Source organism: Saimiri boliviensis, chromosome 1 (genome assembly GCF_048565385.1).
Source record: "Saimiri boliviensis isolate mSaiBol1 chromosome 1, mSaiBol1.pri, whole genome shotgun sequence".
NCBI lineage: Eukaryota > Metazoa > Chordata > Mammalia > Primates > Cebidae > Saimiri > Saimiri boliviensis.
Genome location: NC_133449.1, coordinates 39,269,458 through 39,283,569, shown reverse-complemented (window position 1 = coordinate 39,283,569; position 14,112 = coordinate 39,269,458). Strand labels below are relative to the sequence as shown.

At 41.7% G+C, this 14,112-nt stretch overlaps 1 long non-coding RNA gene across 1 annotated transcript in view; it reads right to left on the bottom strand.

The window, feature by feature from the left end:
- The window catches only part of LOC104651175 (uncharacterized), a 238,838-nt gene that overhangs the window by 11,536 nt on the left and 213,190 nt on the right, over window positions 1-14,112 (bottom strand). The window contains exon 4 of the long non-coding RNA XR_012516853.1: window positions 6,399-6,535. This is a non-coding gene — a long non-coding RNA (uncharacterized LOC104651175). The remainder of the gene's footprint in view (window positions 1-6,398; window positions 6,536-14,112) is intronic.

Here is a 14,112-nt window from a genome sequence, read left to right as displayed (position 1 = left end):
AATGCTCAGAGAGGTTAAAAAACTTGCTCAGCATCCTACGGTTAGTAAGTGGTAGTGCCAGGATTCAAACCTTCATGGTGTGACTCCAGAGCCTGCACTCTTAAATGTTATTTGTATACCTAATAGAGAGATTACAGTGTTTTAGACCAGGTGATAAAGTACAGTGGTGAGAAGTAGTGGTTTCTGGATAGATATTGAAAGTAGAATCAATAGGAATAGCTGACTTGTAGTGTGCGGTGAAAGAGAAAGAAAGGGATTGGGTGGAGCTGTCATCAACAGACATGGGGAAGACTATAGAAAGTACAGGGTAGGGCAGGGACAATATCGGCCCAGTTTGGGGTACACTGACTGAGTTCCTAATATTGAAATATTTATTAGATATCCAAGTGGACATGTTGAGTGGGCAGTAAGATAAACAAGTCTAGAGTTCAGGGGAGAGGTTCAGATTAAAGATGTAAATTTGAAAGTCATGATAATCAACATATAGATGGGACCTAAACCATGAGACTGAATGAGGTCATCCAGCGGATGGGTGTTGGTAGAATAGAGGAGAGGAACATGGAAAACTGCTTTTTGCTGAGGCCTAGGAGATCAATGGGAACCAACAAATGAGAGTGAAGAGGAGTGGCCTGAGAGGTAAGAGAGTGTGGAATCCTGGGAGCCAAGTGAAGAAAGTGTTTCAAACAGCAGAGAATCATCAGAATCTCAAAGTTGCTGATTAGTCCAGCAAGATAAGAACTGGTAATTGAGCACTGGATTTAGCACACAGGTCTTTAACGTCCTTAATAAGAGCAGTTTAATCAGAACATTGGGGATGTATGTTTGGAATTAGTTCAAGAGAGAATGGAAAGAGAGAAGTTATAGCAGTGAGTATAAGCAAAACTCTTTCAAGGAGTTTTGTCATAAAGGGAAGAGGAAGGAGTAATAGCGGTGAAAGTGGCATTAAGAGAGCGTTTGTCATCATAAATCCATCATGCCAATATTTTAAATTTTATTTTGTATTTTCTTCCCTTTGTTCATAAAAATTATTGACGTGGAAAAAAAAGAGAGCATTTGTTTTATTGAGGACAGGGGGAAAGCAGTGTATTTGTATGCCGCTGAGAATGATTATTGAGAGACAGAAAACTTCATACAAGAAAAGAGAGGGAGACTTCTGGGAGCAAAGTCTGTGAGTGGGCAGGAGGGGAAGGGATCTGGCAGATAAGTGGAGAGGTTGTTTTAGGTAGGCACACACATAGTTCATCCACAGTAACAGTGGAAAGAACTGAGAATGTAGTGATGTTGCAGGAAGATGGGTGGGTGTGATGGTTGGACCTCATGGAAGTTATCTACGGACCTATAATGTGTTTAGTAAATGTTAATGTGTTCAAAGAAAGGAGGACTCTTATAAATAGAGACAGCCAAAGTATTAATGGGATTTAAGCTTTCAAAGATCTAAATGAGTAAATTGGTGGAGAGGAAGAAGAGTATTTGGGGAATGGAAATCCATGTGAACTCAGAGACAGTAATGAACAAGGTATATACACACGACATTGAGCATCCGGGTCCTGGCAGAGAGGAGAGTTTGTAATAAAAAGTTCAGGCTAAGTTTGGAAATATTGATTGGATTCAGGCTGTAGAAGATCTGTACAACAGGAGAAACACAAGATCTTAGGCAGTGGAAAGAAGGATAATGACATGATGGAAGAAGGGCGATTAAGAGGTAATCTAGCAATGATGGTGAAACATGTGAGAAGTGAGAAGGACCCTCAGCTGTAATGGGATATTTTTTTTAATTCTATTTTATTTGACATCACATCAGTCTGTGACACATGAAATTTTATTACAGGCAAGCAATAATAATATTAATAATGACAATTTTAAAATTCACATTAAAACCTTAATTTCAGTTTTGAGGATGACTTTGGTCTCTTCTTCATGTCCCTTCTTCAAACATACATGAGTTTTCTCTACCTTCAAAAAAACTTCAAACACCGCATGTCCCACTCATAAGTGAGAGTTAAACAATGAGAACACATGAACACAGGGAGGGGAACAGCACACACTGGGGCCAGTCAGAGGGTGGGAGGTGCGAGGGGAGGAAGAGCATTAGGACAAATAACTAATGCACATGGGGCTTAAAACCTAGATGATGGGTTCAAAGGTGCAGCAAACCACCATGCACATGTATATCTATGTAACAATTCCACACATGCTGCACTTGCATCCTGGAACTCAAAGTTAAAAAAAAAAAAAAAAGCTTGAATTGTCCCATCTTCTCTAGATACAGAATGATTCCTCTCCCTCCTTTGACTTCCAAAGTTCTCCAAAAATTAACATTTTTTATTTTACTTAAATTTTTCTAATATTTTTTATTTATTATATTTTATTTATTTTGGTTTGCTTTCTATTTGCCCCTCAGACCCAAGAAGCTTGATTCTTGCTTTAACCTCTCTATGGACATGGATCGGCTGCAGGCCCCAGGGGTCACATCACAGGAGCCCTTTCTCTTCTACCAGCTCTGGATGGTCCTGCCATTCTCCATACCATTGACCAGGAGCTCCTGGAAACTGCCTCTGGAGCTGGGGTGGCCCTCCTGACTCACTCACAACATCAGGTCCAAAGTAGAAACTTGCTTTTTCCGTCTCAGTGAGGTTATCCGTTTTGCGGTTTGGTAGGATAGAATAATTGACTTCCCCCTCCTCAACTTATGAATGTCACTTGAAGTGCCAAAAAGGACTCTGCAGCTGTGATTGAGAATCTTGAAATGGGGAGAGTATCCTGGATTATTCGCGTGGCTCCAATAGGATCACGTGATTTTATTTAAGGATCCTATTGGATCCTTAAAACCAGATAAATTTTCCCAGCTATAGCCTGGGAACGAGAGAAACATGACATCAGAGAAAGAGTCAGAGAGTGCAACCCTGTTGGCTTTGAGGATGGAGAAAGGTGGCCGTGAACCAAGGAATGTACATGAAAACTTCCAGAAGGTGTAAAAGCCAAGGAAATGGATTTCCCCTAAGAGATTCCAGAAGCCACACAGCCTTGCTAACACTTTAGCCCAGTAAGACTCATTTCGGACTTCTGACCTACAGAACTGTAAGATAATAAATGTTCTTTTTTAAAATCATTAAGTTGGCAGTACTTTGATATAGCAGTAATTGGAAACTAATACAGTGGTTAAGCTACTTCCTTGTACAGACAGGTAGCCTGAAGCTGTCACCACGCTCTCCCCTCTCCCTGACCCTGCTCCCTCTTTGAGAATGCTCCAAAGGTTGATGGAATTACAAAAGATATGAAAATGAACATTCTTAACAGCTGGGGAGTGAATGTCTGAGCTGGCCCTCTGGCGAGTTTGGCTGCTTCTCTCTTGGGTTATTTATTTTACCTGAGCCTGCGCTCCCTTAGCCAAGGTGCTCCTTTATCTGCCATCCAGACACTGGAAAGGTGTGAGAATTACTACAGTGGATCCTCTAGAAAGCAACAGAGAAACCCAAGTGCAGACGATTCTGTCTGTTACAGTCACAGGAAAGATATATCTAGTGAGTTCTTCGGGTTTGTACAAAACCGTGAGTTATTTCTGTGAAGACTTTATTTTTTTTCTTTCAACTGCACTTTGAATTCAGTCAGAATGGATTTTCACCTGGCGTTTAACAGAATAAAGCATATGTTGCTGCTGCTCTCATTACCTGAACCCAAGCTCCCAAGACCCCAAAGGTTGCCTTTGGACTCTGAAAAAGGATCTAAGTCTTTTGAGAGTTACTTTTTTTTTTTTTTTTTTTTTTGAGAGTTACTTTTAAAGCAGGTAACCATTATTGATCCAGAGGAGGACTATTGTACAGAAGAAAGGAAAGACATCAAGGCTAACTAGAAGAAAGAAAAGGAACTCAGTTATTAAATCTAGGGAATGTGGACTGGTAATGAAGACTTTACAGAAAAACAGCCAAAAAAAAAAAAAAAAGTGAAAAAGAAAGGAAGGAGGAACTGAAGAATATTTATATCCTTATTCTTGGCATCATAAAAGTGAAAGGTGTTAAGAACACAACTGGGGGTTAGGTATGCAGAGCAAAGGGTTCAAGAGAAGCTACATTACACCTGATCTAGTCTCTGTTGCTCTGGCTTTGGGGGCTTCTTTCCCTTGTTAGTAAGGTGATGACGAGGAAAAAAAATACGTTCATTTGTTATTAGAAATCGGGCTCCATGTGACTAATTAGCACTACTTGGGGAGATTTGGAGGAAGGGTGGTTATGCAGCAGTGAATGAGATCGTGAAAGAAATGAACTCGCTATGTTTAAAGGATTAATTTGGACCCTTCCAGCAGAAAGAACTTCTGGCCCTGAGACCTGTTGCTTCTCTGGGTGAACTGGCAAATGAGTGTAGGTATTTAAAAAAAAAAAAAAAAAAAAAAGCATGTTTATATAGATAAGCATTGCCTTGCCAGCCCCACATGAAAGGAAATTCTCAGCCCATGGAAAAAGAAGCAGTGCAACCCCCTCATGCTCTACATCAGCTGGCCTGAGATCAGAGCATGGGTGGCACCTGTCACTTGCCTGGTGCCGGCCCAGGTGGGTGTGTGTATAAGACAAGAGTCAGTGGCATTTATCATTCTATAAATGATACATCTGTAAGAACAAGGCCACTGTTAAGTCATACATGGAAGCTAATTTTTCAGAGATTCACTTAAGGGTACCATGAATTACAGCAAACAAATCTATTGATTCTGGCTGGGGGCAGTGGCTCATGCCTGTAATCCCAGCACTCTGGGAAGCCAAGGCCTTAGGATCACCTAAGGTCAGGAGGTTGAGACCAGCGTGACCAATACAGTGAAACCCCATCTCTACTAAAAATAGAAAACTTAGCTGGGTGTGATGGCATGTGCCTGTAATTCCAGCTACTTAGGAGGAGTAGCTGGAGAAAGGAGAATTGTTCGAACCCAGGAGGCAGAGGTTGCAGTGAGCTGAAATTGTACCACTGCACTCCTGGCTAAGTGACAGAGCAAGACTCCATCTCAAAAAAAAAAAAAAAAAGAAAAAGAAAATATATATATATATATATTCTAATAACTTCTCTATGTACGTCATTCCTGAATAAAAATAAAATATGTGAGCTTATATACTCTTCAGGAACCTGTTCCCTCTAACTACACAGGGAAGGGGCAGGTATTGCGGTGTTGGAAGGGCAACGATACAATAAATATATTTTTATGATATGTTTTAGTTGAGTATATCCATGGTACTAATATTAGAATTGTGTTTGTCTTCCTGTATCTTAAGAAAAGTTGGGTAATGAAATGCTACCTTTAAACAAGCAAGAATATGTATGTATACATATGGGGGTGAGGCAGGAGGGGCTAACACCATGCTTATGAACCCACTGTCACCTGGTAATTGTATACCTCAATTGCAGGAAAACTAAATACATTACCTCAAATGGCAAGGTAACCTAGTGATCTCAGCAGAAAAAAAAACACACACACACACACATAAAAGCCTTTTCCCCAGTCACTAATGCCAAACCAGTGACCCACAACGAATTTGTTGTATGTGTTGGTACACGTGTCGTTATACAGAGTGATAAGTTATATATCCATATTTTTTCTAGCACTCCCACTTGCCAATTCTGTGTTTCCTTTTAAGGCTAACCCAATTTATATCAGCCTGTATTAAGCATGTCTTTTTATTCTGGTGCTTTGACAGCTGGGGCCTTGCTGACCCTGGAGAGACTGGCCCTTTCAGGGCTGGGCCAATTCCTAGAGATAGTGAAGATGCATCTGTCTTTCATATGCAAACCAACCAATTCAGATCCCAAGCCCCAAGCCCCTCCTTTATTAGGCTCTCACAGGTGGAGCCACTCTAACCACCCAGGGCCAGGTATCAAACTAACTGATAGAGACAGGCCCTATACCCCAGAGCCCATGAGAAGTGTTCACACTAGCCTGCTTACCCTGCCTCAACCATTCCTTCATGGAAACCACAATAAAGGCTCTGGCCCAGGTTTCCCATTGCTCCCTCTGCTTCCTGACCCACCCAGTCACTTCCTGGTGTGACCCTGTGCAGCACGGCCCCTCCTCTTGGAAACCAAAGTAACAAGACATCTTTTCAATGGGAGTCATCTCCTGAATAATAACAACACTCATGGCTTAAAGCCTGGCCCTTTGGGCATAGGTTCATAAAATTTTGTTGATTAATTAAAGATTAGGATTCCGTGGTTTGACAGATGGTATTAATATTAAGACTCAGGTGACAGCTCAGTCATAAGGAAAGTCCATTTGTGTTACTCTGACCCATTACCAAACAGCACAACAAATCCAATTGTTTTACAATTATTTATTTATATGCTGGTGTGAAATCATTTAGAGTTACTGTGTACCAACCAGATCTGTACAAAACCATCCCTCTAAATTCAAGTGAAATCCTTACCTCTCTGTCACGTGATCGCCTGAGTGAGTTAGACATCCTATGTCTGGGAGCTTCCTGATCTCTCACCGGGGCCACCTGGGGAAGAGGCCCAGGAAGGGAGGGTGTGCCCATGTCCCGTTGGGTTCTTTCCAACCAATCTGCAAGAACAGAATCAGTCCTTTTAACCAATTCACCGTAGATAGCCTTTTACCCTACACCTAAATATGCTAATAGAAGGATGTCTGACATGTCTACACAACATAAATATCTTCAACCACATCCAGGGAATTGTTCCAAAGTTAATTGAAGGGTGGTGGGTAGGGAGGGGCTACTCAGTTTCATTTAAACAATTGTATAATTTTATACTTAGAACACTTCCCCATCCCTGTTGTATAGTTGAGAAACCCAAAACCTAGAAAACAGTGATTTACCTAGAATTAATGGCCTGCTTGGGGACAGAATCCCTATTTGACTCCTTCTGAAGTTTTGCCCTAACTACTTGTGTCATTTAGAGCACATAAACTAATTTCCCTAAACCTCAATTACTTTTTCTGAAAATAAGGATATCCCATTACAGGTTTGTTGTAACTATTATTCCAGGTGTGAAAGGTGCTTTGTAAACTGTAAAATAGGAAATAAATAACAGCGCATTATTGGTAGTACAATGACACTGATAGAAGAAAAGGGCCAGCCCAATAAACAGTTTGGACTTCATAGTCCCATCTTCTCTTAGAAGATAGAACACGAATTCTAGAAATACACTCATGTACCACATCCCATTTCAATCAACGATTGACTGCATAGAGGTGGTCCCAGAAGATTATAAAGGAGCCGACAAACTCCTGTCACCTAGTGAGATTGCAGCTGTCATAACTTTTACTCCTGTGTTTGTGGTGATGCTGGTGTAAAGAAACCGACTGCACTGTCAGTTGTATTAAAGTATAGCACAGAGAATTATGTGTACAGCGCATAATACTTGACACTAAATGACTGTTACTGGTTTATGTATTTACCATGTTTTTATCCTTATTTTGCAGTGTGTTCCTTCCACTTATATATAAAAAACAAGCAAACAAGTTAACTGTGAAACAGCCTCAGGCAGGTCCTTCAGGAGGTATCCAGGAAAAGGCATTGTTATCACAGGAGGTGCCAACTCCATGCTTGTTACTGCTCCTGAAGGCCTTCCAGGGGGATAAGATGTGGAGGTGGAAGACAGTTTTACTGATGATCCAGACCCTGTGTAGGCCTAGGCTAGTGTATGCGTTTGTATCTTAGTTTTTAACGAACAGTTTAACAAGAAGAAAAAAATCTATAGAAAAAAAGCTTCTAGAATAAGGATACAAAGAAAGAAAGAATTTTTGCACAGCTATACACAACTACTTTCTGCTTGTGTTGGTTTTAAGCTGAGTGTTATGACAAAAGTCAAACCGTTTTTTAAACTCACTCACTGCTCCCTCACTGATTCACACAGAGCAACTTCCAGTCCTGCAAGCTCTACTCATGGTAAGTGCCCCATACAGGTACCATTCTTTATCTTTAATATTATATTTTTAGTGTACCTTTTCTATGTTTAAAACTGAAATAGTTACCATTGTGTTACAATTAGCTACTGTATTCAGTAATGTATCACACAGGTTCATAGCCTAGCAGCAACAGGCTGTACCACACAGCCTAGGGTGTGGTGGGCTATAGGAACTACATTTGATAGGTACATTCTATAATGTTTGCACAAGAGTGAAATTGCCTAACAATGCATTTCTCAGAACGTAACCCAGTTTCTAAGCAACACATGACTGTATACCAGGCGTCCCCAAACTACGGCCTGCGGGCCGCATGTGGCCCCCTGAGGCCATTTATCCGGCCCTCCGCAGCACTTCAGGAAGGGGCACCTCTTTCACTGGTGGTCAGTGAGAGGAGCACAGTATGTGGCGGCCCTCCAATGGTCTGAGGGACAGTGAACTGGCCCCCTGTGTAAAAAGTTTGGGGATGCCTGCTGTATACTTTGATGATGAAATGTTTCATCCAATAGCCTAGAGCTACCATAGAACTTCCGTCTCTAGCTATGGATTTGTACTTTTTGGCTATTATGTAATCCCAGGATTACTCTGGGAATTTTGACTGTTACTCTTTAGTTATTTAATCTCCTTTTTAAAATGTATATTTAGTTGCAGAAATAACAATATTAATTGCAAAAATTCTAATTCTACAGAAATGTAGAAAGCCAAAGTGCTGGTCCTGGCCAGGCATAGTGACCCACGCCTGTAATCCCAACATTTTAGGAGGCCAAGGTGGGAGGATCACCTGAGGTCAGGAGTTCAAGACCAGCCTGGCCAACACGGTGAAACTGTCTCTACTAAAAGTATAAAAATTAGCCAAGCATGGTGGTGGGCACCTGTTCCCAGCTACTCATCTGAGCAGACTGAGGCAGGAGAATCACTTGAACCCAGGAGGCGGAGGTTGCAATGAGCCAAGATCATGCCACTGCACTCCAGCCTGGATGACAGAGGGAGACTCTGTCTCAAAAACAGCAACAATGACAACAACGAAGCGCTGGTCCTTCCTTGACCTGGTCCAACTCCACTTTCCAAAGGTAACACTGCAACCCTGGTTCACATGCATAGTTTTTTAAAACACAGAAATGAGATTTTATACACACACACACACACACACACACACGCCATTCCTTAGCAATCTATGATGGACATTTTTATTCAGCAAGCTGCCTAGCTGTTTTTCATAGCTACATAATACTTCATTGCATAAATCGTTCGTAATTCAGCAGTTCCCAACCCTTTTGGCACTAGGTACCAGTTTCGTGGAAGACAATTTTTACATAGGACAGCGTAGTGGGGCGGGGGGTTTAGGATGATTCAAGCACATTACATTTATTGTGCACTTTATTTCTGTTATTACTTTACATTCGCCATAATGTAGAATCAGTGGGAGCCCTGAGCTTGTTTATCTGCAACTAGACGATCCCATCTGGGGGTGATGGGAGACAGTGACAGATCATCAGGCATCATTAGAGTCTCATAAGGATCATGCAGCCTAGATCCCTTGTGTGTGCAGTTCACGCTCCTCTGAGAATCTAACACCTGCCGCTGATCTGACAGGAGGTGGAGCTCCGGCGGTAATGCTGGCCTGCCTGCAGCTCACCTCCTACTCTACAGCCAGTTCCTAACAGGCCATGGACCGGTACCTGTTGGGAACCCCTGTCATAATTTATGACCCCTTCCAGTTTATGTTGCTTCCAATCGTCTTCGTCATTATTTATTTATTTATTTATTTATTTAGGGAATGTCTCGCTCTGTCACCCAGGCTGGAGTGCAGTGGCTTGATCATGGCTCACTGCAGCCTCAACCACCTGGACTCAGGTGATCCTCCCACCTCAGCCTCCCCATAGCTGGAACCACAGGTCTGCAGCACCATGCTGGGCTAATTTCTGTATTTTTTGTAGAGATGGGGTTTCACCATGTTGCCCAGGCTGGTCTAAAACTGGGCTCAACTGACCCACTTGCCTCAGCCTCCTAAAGTGCTAGGATTACAGACATGAGCCACCATGCTCAGCCAATTTGACATTCTTCTACATCATGCTGTAATTAACTTCTTTGTGTGTGTGTATTTGTGGACACGAGTATTTCTGTGGAATTGATTCCTAGAAGTCAAAGAGTAAACACCTTTGGGAGGGCTCAGAGAAACCAGACTTTGGTGTTTTCATTTTAAGTAACCATTCTAATTTCCATCATTCTTTTATTACCAGCTATGCCTCCATGCAGACAATTGCACACAAGCCCAAGGCAGAAACAGTATAGATCGTGCTGAGTTGGGAATGGCACTAGAATAGAACCCATTGTGTAGGGTGGGGAGGGGTTATCTGGCATGCTCTGCAGGGTGACTCAGCCCTCAGGTCCATTGCCTCTAACCCTGCCAAACTCTGCATTCCTGCTGACAAGCCGCCTCTGTGTGTACAATGAAATTTTTAACCCCACCAGCCTAGGGTTGCTTTAAATATACCAACAAGGTCATGTCACAGTTAGTGCGCATTCATAAATGACTTTGTAATGAATAAAAACAAGAGGAAGCTCAAACTCCCACTCTGCAAAAATGTCAGACTCAGTCTCCATTTGGAGCCAGGGAACATTGATCTCTCACCAGCCAGGCGAGGTTCTGCCCAGCGGGCTGCTGGCCACTCCAGCCTCTCTCAGCTCCCACAGTCCCAGCCCATGCATCTGAATTCCCACTCCTGGGAAAATGCTGGAACAAATCCCAACTTTCAGAGTTGTCTTTAGCTTCGAGAAAATATTTTCAGGGATCTAGTTGTATTTACTGAACATTCATGGACCAATTCCTAATGCATCCAATTTTTTAGACCAACTGTAATTCACTTGTTACATTTGGAGTCTTGGCTGTGCTGTAGTTTTCCTAAATTGAAATATTTCTTATGCTCAAAAGATCTCCCTAGTGTTCAAAAGCAAAACTGGTTTCCTATAAAAAACTTGGCATCACTATCATTAATTAACAGAAAGCAGAATGCCTCTGTATGTTTACCTTCACAAAGTGTATCCATGCAGTGCATTTCTTTCCCAGAGGCATAGTTTATCCCTACATACCAGAAATTAAGAATGTAGTAAAAAAAATAAATGCATGTCTTTCACCAGCAGGGACATTTTGAGAAGCAGACTACTGTATTTCATGAAAGGACAACAGACACAGGGGTGTGAAAATTAAATAGAGCCTCTTTCTATGAGAAAGGAAATTATGTTATATTGTTCACTTTACCTGAGACTACTTTTCTGTGGTTTGATCCAATTTGCCAAGGAATATATGGGCTGATCAGCCAGCCAGTTATTAACTATTCATTAGCCAACTTTATGGTTGATCTGACTTGATAGTAATTCAAAGTACAAGCGTGTGTGTGTGTGTGTTTTATCACTAGTTATAACTCCAAAGATGATTCATAGAGTTTAAAGGTTGAATTCTTTTTAAATGTGGTATAAATATATACATACATATATATATACATATATATATATATTCCATTGTGTGTGTATACATACATAATGGAATATTATTCAACCATAAAAAGAAGGAAATTTGCAACAACCTGAATTAACCTTGGAAACATTACGTTAAGTTAAATAAGCCAGATACAGAAAGACAAATACTGCATGCTCTCACTTACGGAATCTAAAATAAAGCTCACAGAAGTAGAGAGTAATATGGTGGTTGCCAAGGTCACCGGGGTGAGGGTAGGAGGAGGAAAGAGGGAGATGTTTGTCAAAGGGTATAAAGTTTCAGCTAGGTAAGATGAATGGGTCCTGGAGATACAATGTGCATCATGATGACTGTGTTTAAGACTATAATGTACACTTGAAATTTGCTAAAAGGTAGATCTTAAGTGTTCTTAGCACAAATAAAAAGAAAAAGAAAATGGTAACTATGTGAGGTGATAGACATGCTAGCAGTTTCATTGTGGTAATCATTATACAACTTATGCAGATATCAAAACATCAAGTTGCCCACCTTGAATATGTACAATTTTGACTTGTCAATTACAGCTCAATAAAGCTGGAAAAAAAAAGAATTCTTTTAAAGCCTGGTGCTGGAAAGTGAAACTAAAACAAATGTTCTCCGTGTGGTTTATGTTTCAGTCAGCATGATTTGAGTCATGAAATAACCAAACCCATGAGCCATTTTGCAATAATAGTTACATTTCTATATGCAATATATAATTTTAAGTCATAATGACTTTTGGATATGCCCTTAAAGTCTGGAACCACATTTTATATTATTTTCGCCTCTGTGACCTTTATAATAAGGTTAGGGATGTAAGTAATGTTGGTAAGTACTAGACATTCAATAAACACTTGCTGACTTTAACTAGAGATGATTTCTTCTCCCCACTATTTATGTTCTACGATAGAAAACATAAAATATTTTAATTAAAAAATTCTACTCAGAATCTTTCAGGTTTATCACTCAGAAGAAGCAGGAGGCAGCGTGGGGCTGCAGTGGAAGGAAACAGCCTTGCTGGCAGTCCTCTTCTCTTTCCCCCTTCTGTTGAAAGCAGGGCCAGAGCCAGACGGTGCAATGCCATGTGTCCTGGGAGCACTGAGTAACATCAATTCTATTAAACTGAAAATGGGACAGAGCCCAGACTCTGGCAGGCAGGAGGTCTGCTAGAGCCTTGGCAGCAAAGGGCAGGCAGGAATGGGTACAGTGAACCAGATGATAAGCCAGGCCAGCTACGAACTTCAAGGTCCTGCGTCCAGCCTGACAGGTGCCACTCACTGTCCTGTAAAAGGGTAACAAGACCTGCAAGTTTCACTCCCTGTCACCTGCCCCCTGCTCCATCCCTGCCTGCACTCTGTTCACCAACCATTCATTTCATCCCCGGTTTCAACCTCGCACCTCTGACTACCTGTGCTTTTGGACAGCAAACCCATCATTTCATCTCTAGGCTAATGGTATTTCTTCTCTTTCTTTGATAATGCTTAACGTTTTTTCTTTTTTTCAGACTGAGTCTCACTCTGTTGCCCAGGCTGGAGTGCAGTGGCACAATCTCGGCTCATTGCAACCTCCACCTCCCAGGTTCAAGCAATTCTTCTGCCTCAGCCTCCCAAGTACAGGTGTGCACCACCACACTCAGCTAATTTTTGTATTTTTAAATAGAGATGGAGTTTCACCATGTGGGCCAGGCTGGTCTCAAACTCCTGGCCTCAAGTGATTCAGCCTGTCTCAGCTTCCCAAAGTGCTGAAGTTATAGGCATGAGCCATTGTGCCTGACCTTTTACTGCTTTTCTAGAATCATGAGCACCATGGCCCCTCTAGCCTGTCTTCAGGACATACTTCTGTAACTGCCTCCACAGGCAGCCTGAGCATTCAGCCCAACATTCCCAGCTTATAGTTTGCCCTTGATTCTGGAAACAGAAGGAGTCAGACTCAGTCTTAGAGCATTCTCCTCAAAGGACAGAGAAATCAGGCCGAGTTGAGAGTGAACCCATGGAGCTTCTTCCCAAAGGGAGGACCACGGTGGCAAGAGACTCTCATGGCAGACTCCGTTTTAGTGTCAGGAAGGAGGTTGCCAGGTAGCACTGGGCGAGGAAGGCCTGACACTGAGGAAGGGCTCAGGGACCTTGTTGCTGGACACCCAGGCTGAGAACATGAATAAATTCCAGAGGTGACGTATTTATAATACTTTCTGCCACAATGGATTTTGTAACTGAGGAGAACCTGTGGTCAGGATCATTTTAAGGGACAAGAAGTAAGTAACGTGAATGCCTCTTGGAGGACTCACAGACTTACGAAATGACTATTTCTAGTAGCATAGAGTAAGAGACAGAAAAAGATCTTTTATTTCCCTTTTGGAACTCACAAGTTCCAAGTCAGATGACAACTTTTTCAATACAGCGGGTAGTTCAAAGGAAATTCCCAGGCTGGGGAGAAGAGCTGCTGGTTCTGAGGTAACATTTGAATTCACACACCAAAATCAAAAGGTGTCCTCCTGAAAGTACGTGTCAGTAATTTAATTCTCCTCACTGTGTAATCTGATTTGCCACTGTAAGTCAATGCAATAATCACGGCGGCAAATACTTAAATCTGTGCTCCAAACCTGGATAATTGCCCAGGAGCAAAATGTATCCAAGGATACAATATTCTGACATTTAATAAAAGTTTGAATTATATTTGCAACCTGCTGGGATTTAATTTTCTCGAGTTCAATATTTAATAAAAC